General features: G+C 35.5%; 1 pseudogene; it reads right to left on the bottom strand.

Annotated features, from left to right (window-relative positions):
• The window catches only part of LOC102836649, a 20,839-nt pseudogene that overhangs the window by 8,552 nt on the left and 885 nt on the right, over positions 1–11,402 (bottom strand).

Here is an 11,402-nt window from a genome sequence, read left to right as displayed (position 1 = left end):
CTATGGGTCGGCACTGACTAGAGGGTACTGACAATTTTTAATAGTTACATATTTTCTACAGTTATACAAAACTTTGAAAAATACTAAAATGTATTAGGCTAAAGTTATAAGTTAACTATGAATATTAGGGAGTGCTGAATCAACGCTGCTGGTTAATGCGCTGGACTTCAAGGTTGGCGGTTCAAGTTCACCAGTTGCTTCTCAGAAACCCTATACAGGGTGGCTAAGAGTCAGATTGACTTAAGGGCTCTTAACAACAATTAGTATTAGAATACTTAGGTCCCAATTATACAATTAATGGATTTGCATAATTACATTAGTATTCAGTCTATGTTGTTGTTGTTGTTAAGTGCCTTTGAGTCGATTCCGATCCATAGCGACCCTGTATACGGTTTCCAAGGATTCCAAGGAGTGACTGGTGAGTTTTATCGCCCACTTTGCGATTCAAAGGACTTTCCAGTCCGGCACATTAATCCACAGTGCCATACCAGGTGGTTCCACAAGTCTCCACTTACTCATAAATATTTGATAAATTCCTTGCCAACATCCAGAGACACACTATGCGCACTGTTTCCCAGTTCTAGGAAATAAGGAAATAAGCACTCAGGTAGAGTAATCTATTTTCAGAAGTGTTTTCTCTTCTTGTCATCTGTTATTATATCAGTGTTTCTCTAATTATCTTCATGATCTAACCTTTAAAAGTTCCATGTTTTTTGTTCTCGGCGTATATGTGAGTTTCAGCTAATTATTTTATAGAAATGGTACTTTCAAACTGCTATTATTGTAGCTGCATTTGTCATTTCATTATTACCCATTTCTCACCTTTTTAAGACTATCTGTATAAAAGTTATTTGGGTGAGAATTTGATGATTTATTTATTTCTAAAATCAGTGTTATAACATGATTTCCCTCTTGTTTTATTATACCAAGAGTGTATCCTTTCAAATCCTGAATGCATGCATATATCTCATATTTCTTTCTCCTTTATCACTGAGGTAGGCCTGATCCTCAGTTACTTGTAAAATAAGTGACTCTTTATATGATTATTTTGCAACATTAATGTCTCTCATGAATACTCTGAAAAAATTATTTAGTGCTTTGGCAATTCTAATGCCCTTGACTTTGTAGGGTGCCCTTGTCTGTCCTCAGTGGAACCATTTATTTATTTGTAGACAAATGTGATGATATTCTACTGAGATAATGACCTTGAGTTTTAACTTTTAATGAAAACGGAAATAAATTTTTTACCATATAATTAATTTAATGATCATTTAATCTTAAAAATGGTTATAGAAAGAATCATTTATTTTTAAAAATGGAGATAAGTATTGAGATTGTATTTTGAGAACTGTTTAATGACTATTTAAACTGATTTTTATTTATGATCTAGTAAATGAATTGGAATGAAATATAATTTTAAATGATATTCCTTCCTCTATAGTTTATGAATGTAAATTAAGTATAGAGTGAAAAATTAATCATGCTTTGACCCTTTGAATATTTTAAGAGACATCTGAGAAAGCAAACCCTTTGTGAATTTTGATGACTTGTTAGAAATATGAAATATGTTATTTTAGGCTTATGAGTAGGGGGTCATGATTATAGAAAGTAATCATGGTTCTTGGCTATAAAACTGATACTTCAAATAAGATAAATTAAGTATGCAACTTTAATCCATCTCTCACTAAAGGATAGAAAAAATATTTGTTGTTTAACATTTATTTTACTGATTTAATAAAATTCCAATGGTATATGGTTTGTGGGTATATGGATTTCCAAAGATCATTCTCATTAGTCTGGAACTATGCCTAAGTTAACAATTAGATATCAGTACCTGGAGAGTGAGAATTATTATTGAGAAACTGGTCAAAAGTGATCTTGTAAGTTTGACCTTCTTTAGGCTAAGCAAAACTGAGGGTCTGGAAGAATGTAGAGACTAGTACTCATTCCCTTCGATGCTGCTTCAGTTCAGTCATCCATTACATTTTAGTCTGTCTTCTGGGTGTCCACACATTTGTTTATAGGTTTCTTGATATATGAGAAATGTATAGTATTGTTGCTAAGTGCCTTCGAGTCAGTCCCGATTCATAGCAATACTGTATAGGGTTTCCAAGGAATGGCTGGTGAGTTTTAATCACCGACCTTGCAGTTCAAACCAACCTTGCGGTCCAGTGTATTATCCCACAGTGCCATACTAGGACTCCAATGTATAGTATAGTAATTAGTTATACAGTATAATTAGAGAATTTCTAGGACAATAACAACAATAGTGCAATAGAGTGTTTTTGTGTGTGTGTGTTTTGTTTTTGAAGACATAAAAACACACAGATTCTTGACCTATAATAAGGTTACAAATCTGTGGAAAACAATGAGCCTATGAATTTGATGTTTGTGTTGTGGAACAATTAACCATTGTTGTTGAGTGCCGTCAAGTCAGTTTTATCTCATAGTGACCCTACAAAGGATTTCGAGGAGCAGCTCATAGGTGTGAACTGCTGACCTAGCTATTGCTAAATTCAAAGTTCTAAGGTATATAATAGGAGTCCAGATGTGGTGCTGTAGGATAAGCACTGAACAGCTAACCACAAGGTCAATAGTTCAAACCCACCAGCTTCTTCTCAGAAACCTTATACAGGGTCACTATTAGTCAGAAACAACTTGATGGCACTTACCAGCAGCAACAAAAAGATGTGTTAGCTATAAATTTACATTTATTGCTTTGAGCCTCTTGTGCTAAATGAAGTCCTTCTGATATTGAATGACTGTGTTTACTCTTCAGTATTTGTATCTCAATGTGATTATATTAAGGATCTCTGATGATATAGGAGGTTAAGGATTGGGTTAGTAATCACCAGGTCAATGGTTCAAACCCACCATCCACTCCATGGGAGAAAGAGGAGGCTGTCTGTTCTCATAAAGATCTACAGTCTCAGAAACCTTATGGAGCAGTCCTACTCTGTCCTTTAAGATCATCATGAGTTGGAATCAACTCTATGACAGTGGGCTTGGTTTTAGTCATTATGTTACTCTTAAATATGTAATACTTTTGTGAAAGAAAAGAAGAAAGCTTCTGTATTAATTTCCAAGGACTGCTATACAAATTGCCACAAACAGGGTGACTAACTGCAGTTAATTACTTAATATGGTCTTTCTAGCCATATTCTTCCAAACTGTGATTTATTTAAAATCATAGCCTCTATTCAAGGTTAGTTTGAACTGCAAGGTGAGCGGTTCAAGCTCACCAGTTACTCCTCATAAACTCTATACAGGGTTGCTATGAGACAGAACCAACTCAAAACTTAACAACAACACAACATGCCTGAGGTTGTCAGCTCCTGTAAAGGTTTACAGTCTCAGAAACCCTATATAGGATCACAATGATCCAGTATTGACTGGATGATAGTGAGTTTGGTTTAGTTTGGGAGTGGTATGTTGTTGTTGTTGTTAAGCGCCGTCGAGTTGGTTTCGACCCATAGCGACCCTGAATAGGGTTTCCGAGGCTGTAAATCTTTACGGGAGCAGATCGCCTCATCTTTCTCCCGCGGAGCAGCTGGTAGTTTCGAACTGCTGACCTTCCGGTTCGCAGCCCGATTCGTAACCACTACGCTACCAGAGCTCCTTAGCATCTTGGAAAAGCTGGACATCTGGGATTTCTTGAACCTCCACCTCATAGGGACCAGCTTCATGTTGATTCTTCTAAAGGAAATTATTCTGGCAGTGATTTAAAACACTTTCTTTACTCTCTCTCTAATGGTTCAGGAGGCTAGAAGTCTGAAGCCAAAGTGTCAGTAAAGCTCCACCTGAAAGCTTTGCATATAGATACTTCTTGCCTCTGTTTTCCTTATTCATGTTGTCTTATAATAACACAAGCCATTAGATTTAGGGCCAATCCTACTCCAATGTGATCTCACTTTAACTTTATTGCATCTAGAAAGACCTTATTTTTAAAAAGGTTACCTTTAGAGGCCATAGTTATTAGAAGTTTAATGTATCTTTTTTGGGACACAATTCAACTCACTACACCATTAAACCACAGACTGCCAAAAGAACAAACAAATTGGTCTTGGAAGGTGTACAACAGAATGTTCCTTAGAAGTGAGGATGATAAGACTGTCTTTCATTATTTGGACAAATTGTCAGGAGGGATCAGTCACTGGAGAAGGCCATCATGCTTGGTAAAGTGGAGGGTCATCAAAAAAAGAGGAAGAACTCCAACAAGATGGAATGACACAGTGGTAGCAGTAATGGATGCAAACATAGCAAGTATGAGGATTGTGCAGGACCAGACAGTGTTTTGTTCTGTTGCGCACAGGATCACTATACGTCAGAACCATCTTGACAGCACTTAACAACAGGAAAGGTTAAACATTGTTTCTTGACCAGCTAAGCAATTCAACTACCGCAGCATAGAATAAGAAAGTGATGATTTTGGCTACAAAAATTGACAATTTGAATAATGTCAAATTGGCAATGGTAGTCCATCTTTACAAGCAGAGGAAACAGAATCTTTGTTGTTTACGGCTAGTGTCCCTTTCTTGGTCACCAACTACAAATGTTCTGCAATATGACTTTGATTGCAGATTTATAGCTTGAGTATTTGTTTGTCAATTATATTTAACTGAATTTTCTGAATTGTCTTCTAGACAAACTTGAATTAGCCAAGTGATTATGAAGTTGTCTCATGTTGGTTGCTATTTCTTTAAAACTTCTATTACTCTAGGGATCACTTTCTTATTGTACAAATGGTGAGTGATTGCAGCTACTGTATACTAGTGTTATGCAAATAAATTTGCATATTAACTGTCATAATTATTATAAAGTTGTTTTCTTAGTGTTTGTTGGAAAGCTTAGGGATACTGATTGAGGCTAGTAGTATAGACTTGAGATATAAATAGTCAAAGTTCTGTCACTTTATAAACTTTCCCTGCATTAAGTGAAGGTGAGAAAAAAATTAATTTTAATAATAACAAACATTTTATTTTTGAGAAAATGTCAAAGAGCTAAAATAACTCACGATGATTAATAAGCTTAAACATAGATGTCAGTCAGATTGTTAAAACCTTCACTATGTAAGTTCTAAAAACTTGAAAAGATTAAATTACAGTCAGATTTTCTGTTACCACATTTTAAATAAAATACTTTTTATAGAGCAGTGTGTGGTTCTAAAAGATAATAAAGATAGTAATTGTCTTACTAATTTTAATCATATCTTTAAATATCATGCAGCAAGTCTCAAATGAAACATTCACTAGATTTTCTGTATAATCTTAGAAATCAGGATAAATGGATTTTTTTTTACTTTCAATTAAATTTTACATTGGATCACTTTTAAAATCTGGATAAAAGGAACACTGTTCACAGCATCTTTCTGGCTTATTCACAATCTACCAAAAGGCCTGACATATACTAGAAATACAACAAAGACTTACTGCATGTTTTCATGGAAGATCAAAATAAAGATTTTCCAGTCATGATTGATAACTGAAGTTACATGGAAAATAGATGACACTAAAAATTTTATAGCAGCATGTTGGGGTGTAAGTTTTGCTTTATCTCTCTTATCAGATCTAAAAAATGAATTATTCTTAATGGAAAAACATATTGTACAAATAGACTGTTGTTATTAAGTGCTTTTGAGTCAGTTCTGAATCATAGAGACAGTATAGGGTTCCCGAGGAGTGGCTGGTGAATTTGAAATGCCAGCCTTGTGGTTCAAACCAATCTTGCATTCCAGAGCATTATCCCACAGCATCACACCACAACTCCACAAATAAACTACCATTTATTAGAAAATTTCATATATAAACTTAGTAACCTCTGGCTCAGTATTATTCAAATTGTCCTCCTTTCCTGTGTTCCTCAAAACTCCTTTGAGACTCTTTTGGAGTCTTTTGGGGTACTTACTAAAATTAATACTATTAGACCATATCCCAGTCTTATACATATAATATAATGTGAATATACATATTATGTTCAAACTTATCATTTTTAAGGAACTCTACTGATGAGTTTTACTAATGAGTTCTGTATGTCTAATATTTTTTAAATTGTCATACAATTCATGCATGTGTGGAAAAAGGATTTTTTCAAATTTTTAAATCATAGCATTTTGAATGTGAGTAATGGAGCTAGAGTTAATGTACCTGACCACTTCTACAAATGTTGAGCTATTTTCTTAATATAAACCTCTCTTGGTTGTTTTTGTTAGGTGCTGTCAAGTCAATATCAACTTACAGCAATCTTCTGTACAACAAAAGTAAATACTGCCCCATCCTACACCAATCTCACAGTCTTGCTACACTTGAGTCCATTGCTGCTGCCATTATGCCAATCCATCTCGTTGGGGGGATCTTCCTCTTTTTCACTGACCCTCCATTTTACCAAGCTCAATGCCCTTCTCCAGAGACTGGTCCCTCCTAATGATATGTCCAAAGTATGAAAGATGAAGTCTGCCCATCCTTGCTTCTAAGGAGCATTCCAACACAGATTTGTTTCTTTTTCTGGAAGTCCATGGCACTTTTATTATTCTCCTCCAACAACAAAATGCAAATGCATCAATTCTTCTATGGTTTTCCTTATCAACTTACACATGATATGAAGCTATTGGAAATACCATGGCTTGGGTCAGGCACCTTAGTAGTTAAACTGATATCTTTCCTCTTGAACACTTAACAAAGGTCTTGTGCAACAGATTTGCTTAATGCAATATATCGTTTGATTTCTTGACTGCTGTTTCCACGAGTGTTGATGGTTGATCCAAGTAAAATGAAATCTTGCCCAATTTCAATCTTTTCTTCATTTGTCTTGATGTTATTTATTGATCCAGTAGTAAAGATTTTTTGTTTTCTTTACATTGAGGTGCAACCCATACTGAAGCTATCTATGGTCTTTGATTTTCATCAGTAAGAATTTTAAGTCCTCTTCATTTTCAGCAAGCAAGGTTGGATCATTATATATCACAGGTTGTTAATCAATCTTCCTCAAATCCTGGTGTCATGTTCTTCTTTATATAATCCACCTCTCAGAACCAATAGATCTGTTTTGGAAGAAGTGCAGCCAGAGTGCTCCTTGGAGGCCAGGATGGCTAAGCTTCGTCTCTCCTACTTTGGACATATTGTCCGGAGGAAACAATCGTTGGAGAAGGATGTCATGCTGGGTAGGGTGGAGGGTCAGAGAAAAAGAGGAAGACCCCCAATGAGATGGATCAGCCAGGTGGCATCATTGATGGACTCAAGTGTGGCAGCAGTAGTGAGGTTGGCCCTGGATCGAACATTGTTTCGTTCTGCTGTGCATGGGGTCACTATGAGTCGGTTCCGACTCGATGGCACCTGACAACAACAACAACAACAACAACCTCTCAGATAATTTGCTCATCAATCCTAGCAAACACCTTTCCTACTTTTAAACAATTCAGTGCCCCCTTGTTCTGTTTGAACAATTAACTATTGGCCTATTTACAGGTTCCCTATGAGCACAATTAATTGCTCCAGAATACTCATTCTCCACAATGTTGTCCATAGCATGGTCCACACAATCAAAAGCCTTTGCATAGTCAAAGCACAGGCAAACACCATTCTGGTATTTTCTGCTTTCAACCATGATCCATCTGATGCCAGCAATGATATCCTTCATTACTCATCCTCATCTGAATTCACTTAAGCTCTGGAAGTTCCCTGTCAATGTACTGTTGCAGCCTTTTTAAAATTATCTTTAGGAAAATTTTACTTGCATGCGATGTTTATTATATTGTCCTATGATTTCCACATTCTGTTGGGTGATCTCTGTTTGGAATGGACACAAATATGGATCTCTTCCACTCAGGTGGACAGATGGCTGTCTTCCAAATTCCTTGGCACAGATGAATGAGTGCCTCTGGTGCTGCCTCAGTTTGTTGACAGATTTTAACTTGTATTCCATCAATTCCCAAAACCTTGTTGTTTGCCAGTGCCTTCAGTGCACCTTGAATTTCTTCTTTCAATCCTACTGGAATTTGATCATATGCTACTTCTTGAAATGTTTGAACACTGAACATTTATTTTTGTTATAGTGACTGTCTGTATTCCTTCCATCTTCTTTTGATGCTTTCTGCTTCATTCAATTTTTCCCCCCAAAGAATCCTTCACTATTTCAAGTCAAGGCTTGAATTATTTCTTCAGTTCTTTCAGCTTGAGAAAGGCTGAGTGTAGTCTTCCCTTTTGGCTTTCTAACTCCATATCTTTGCACATTTCACTATAATATTTGACTTTGTCTTCTTGAGCTGCCATTTGAATTTTTCTGTTTAGCTTTTACCTCCTTATTTCTTCCATTTTCTTTAGTATCTCTACATCGGGGACCAAGTTTCAGAGTGTCTTCTGACATCCATTTGGTCTTTTCCTTCTTTCCTGTTTTTTTTAAAGACCTTTTGCTTTCTTCCTCTATGTAATTCTTAATGTCACCCTTCATTGATTTTGCTTCTCTAAAGACCCTAGTCTAAGATACACAGTAATGTAACTTGCTAAAATTTAGTTCCTTGAAGATAGCCAAATAATTCAAAATATAATAGTTTCAACATATACACTGATTTGCAGGTATAGCAAACTTAGGTATGATTCAATCTAATACCTATATTGGGAACGTCTATTCTTTAAAGTTAGATATAAGAATGGGAACTTCACATAAGATGTTAAGATTCTTTAATATCAGGTGATATTTCATGAGCATTTTCTAGCTAGGGACTTTATAGGAATCGTTAAAAAACTCAGTTATCTGGGGAATCATAAATAAATAAAGCTCTACTTTAATTTGTCCTGTTGTGGGTTAATATGCTGGACTGCAAAGTGAGTTTGAACCGCAAGATTGGCAGTTCAAGCTTACCTGCTGCTCCTTGGAACCCCTAATCAGTGTCACTATAGGTCAGAACCAACTCAAAGGCACTTAACAATAACAACAAACCTTAATTAGTGATTGCAGTTACAATGTATTGGGAAAAGCAGAAACTTAAAATAAATATTTAATTTTGTATACATTTATGCATGGAATGAGGAAACCATCATTTTAAATCATAATATAATAAAAGCTTAAGTAAAACAAAAGAAAGTTAACTATTAGAATTGAAGGTTTTTAGAAATCTTCATCTCACAAATAGAGAAACTGAAGCTGAGAGTGGACAAATGAGAACTTTAAATTCAATTCCTACATTTGGGAACACATTTGTTGATTTTGCATTGACACTGGTTCATTTACTTTTCTGATTATTGTTTCCTACACATTGGATGTCCAGAGTGATCTTGATGGATAAACACCATGCATGCTCATAGCTCTTCTATTTAGTATCCTTAAGCTGGTCCCTATGACTTCTAAGAGAATAACCTAAATCCTCAGTTAGTCCACAATGCCTCCAAGGTCTTGTTCCCTCTGTAATTGCTGGCTTCCTGCATTGCACCCTTACTGGATGCTTCTTATTTGCCCTGTCCTATAAGGTTGCCTCTGTACTCGGGGTCTCTGTACCTACTGTTCCCTATGACTGCACTTCTCTTTCCACTTGCCTTATTAAGCTTAATGCATCCTTTATGTCTCAGCTCAAGCATCAGTTCCTCAGAGATTCTTTCTATGACCCTTTAGACTTTGTGAACTACTCATGTAATAACATTACCAAGCTTCTTAAAATATGTGTTTATGACTGTAAAAAGTAAAACAAGAATTTCACATATATAAAACGAAGGGTGATTTTATTTAGAAAATATAAGGAAGCTTTGTTGTTGTTAGATGCCATCAGGTTAGTTACCACTCATAGTGAGCCTATGTACAAAAAGAACAAAAAGTACCCTGATCTGCCCCTTCATTACAATCATTCAATCATTGTTATGTTTGAATCCATTGTTGCAATCACTGTGTAAATCCATCTCATTGAGGGTCTCCTGCTTTACCAAGTATGACATGCTTCTCCAGAGACCTGTCACTTCAAATAACATATCCAGAGGACTTAGTACAAAGTTTCACCAAATTCACTTCTTAGAATCATTCTGACTGTACTTTTTCCAAGACAGATTTGTTCATTCTTCTGGCAGTGTATGGTATTGTCAATATTCTTCATCAACACTATAATTCAAAGGCATCAATTCTTCTTTAGTCCTCCTTATGCATTGTCCATATTGCTTCCATATGAGGTGACTGAAAACACCATGTACATCAGGTGCACCTTAGTCCTCAAAGTCATTGCTTTTTAACACCCGTTTTCCCCCAGAAGATTAGCTTAATGTTTGTCACAAATACATTGTTTGGTTTTTGACTGTTGGTTACATGCACATTGATTGTAAATCCAAGTAAAATGAAATCTGTGACTTCTTCAATCTTTTCTCCATTAATGATCCAGATGTGATGGTTTGTGTTTTCTTTATATTGATTTGTAATCCATACTGAAGACTGTAGTCTTTGTTCTTCATCAATATGTGCTTTTTGCTCTCAGCAAGTCTTTTTTGCTTTCAACAAGCAAGGTTGTATTGTCTGTATACGGTTGTATTGTCTTAATAACTACTCTTCTAAGTGTCAGACTGTATTCATGTCAATAAAGCTTGTAAAATTATTTTATGAGCATATAAATTAAATAAGAAAGCTGAAAGAATACAACCATAACACAGACCTTTCCTGATATTAAACTACTCCATATTCCCTAGTTCTGCTGGAATAACTACTTCTTGGTGTATGTAAAGCTTCTGCATGAGAACAATTAAGTGTTCTGTAAGTTTGATTTCTTCCAAATGTAATCCATAATTTTTTATAATCCACATAGTCAAATGTCTTTGTATAGTCAATAAAACTCAGGTAAACATCGTTTTTGTTTTCTCTGCTTTCCATCAAGATACAATTGACATCAGTAATGATACCCCTTGTTTCCACACCTGCTTCTGAGTCCAGCTTGGATGTGTGACAGTTACCTGACAATGCATTTCTGCAACCTTATTTAAATTATTTTAGTATAATTTTACTTGCATGTGATATTAATGATATTGCTTGATGATTTTTACATTCTGTTCTATCACCTTTCTTAAGAATGGGGATGAATATGGATGTCTTCTAGTTAACTGACTTCCAAATTTCTTACAGATAAGTGAGCATTTTCAGCATTGTATTCATTTGTTGAAGCATCCAGTTAGTATTCTGTCAATTCCTGGAGTCTGTTTTTTCATCTAATGCCTTCAGTACAACTTGGACTTCTTCCTTCAATATTATTGGTGTTGAATCATATGCTACCTTTTATAATGGTATTCCTTCCATCATCTTCTTTTTCTTATTGTGGACTGAGTGATAGTTTACATGGCAGAACATTGATTTTATACTCATCCTATCATATTTCATTTCATTGCAATGATTACAATCCCCTCCATGCCTTCCATCTTCTTTTGATACTTGCTGCACCTTTCAAT

Source organism: Chrysochloris asiatica, unplaced genomic scaffold (assembly GCF_000296735.1).
Source record: "Chrysochloris asiatica unplaced genomic scaffold, ChrAsi1.0 scaffold00235, whole genome shotgun sequence".
Lineage (NCBI taxonomy): Eukaryota > Metazoa > Chordata > Mammalia > Afrosoricida > Chrysochloridae > Chrysochloris > Chrysochloris asiatica.
Note: the sequence above shows the minus strand (reverse complement) of the source record. Positions and strands in the feature narration are given on the sequence as shown.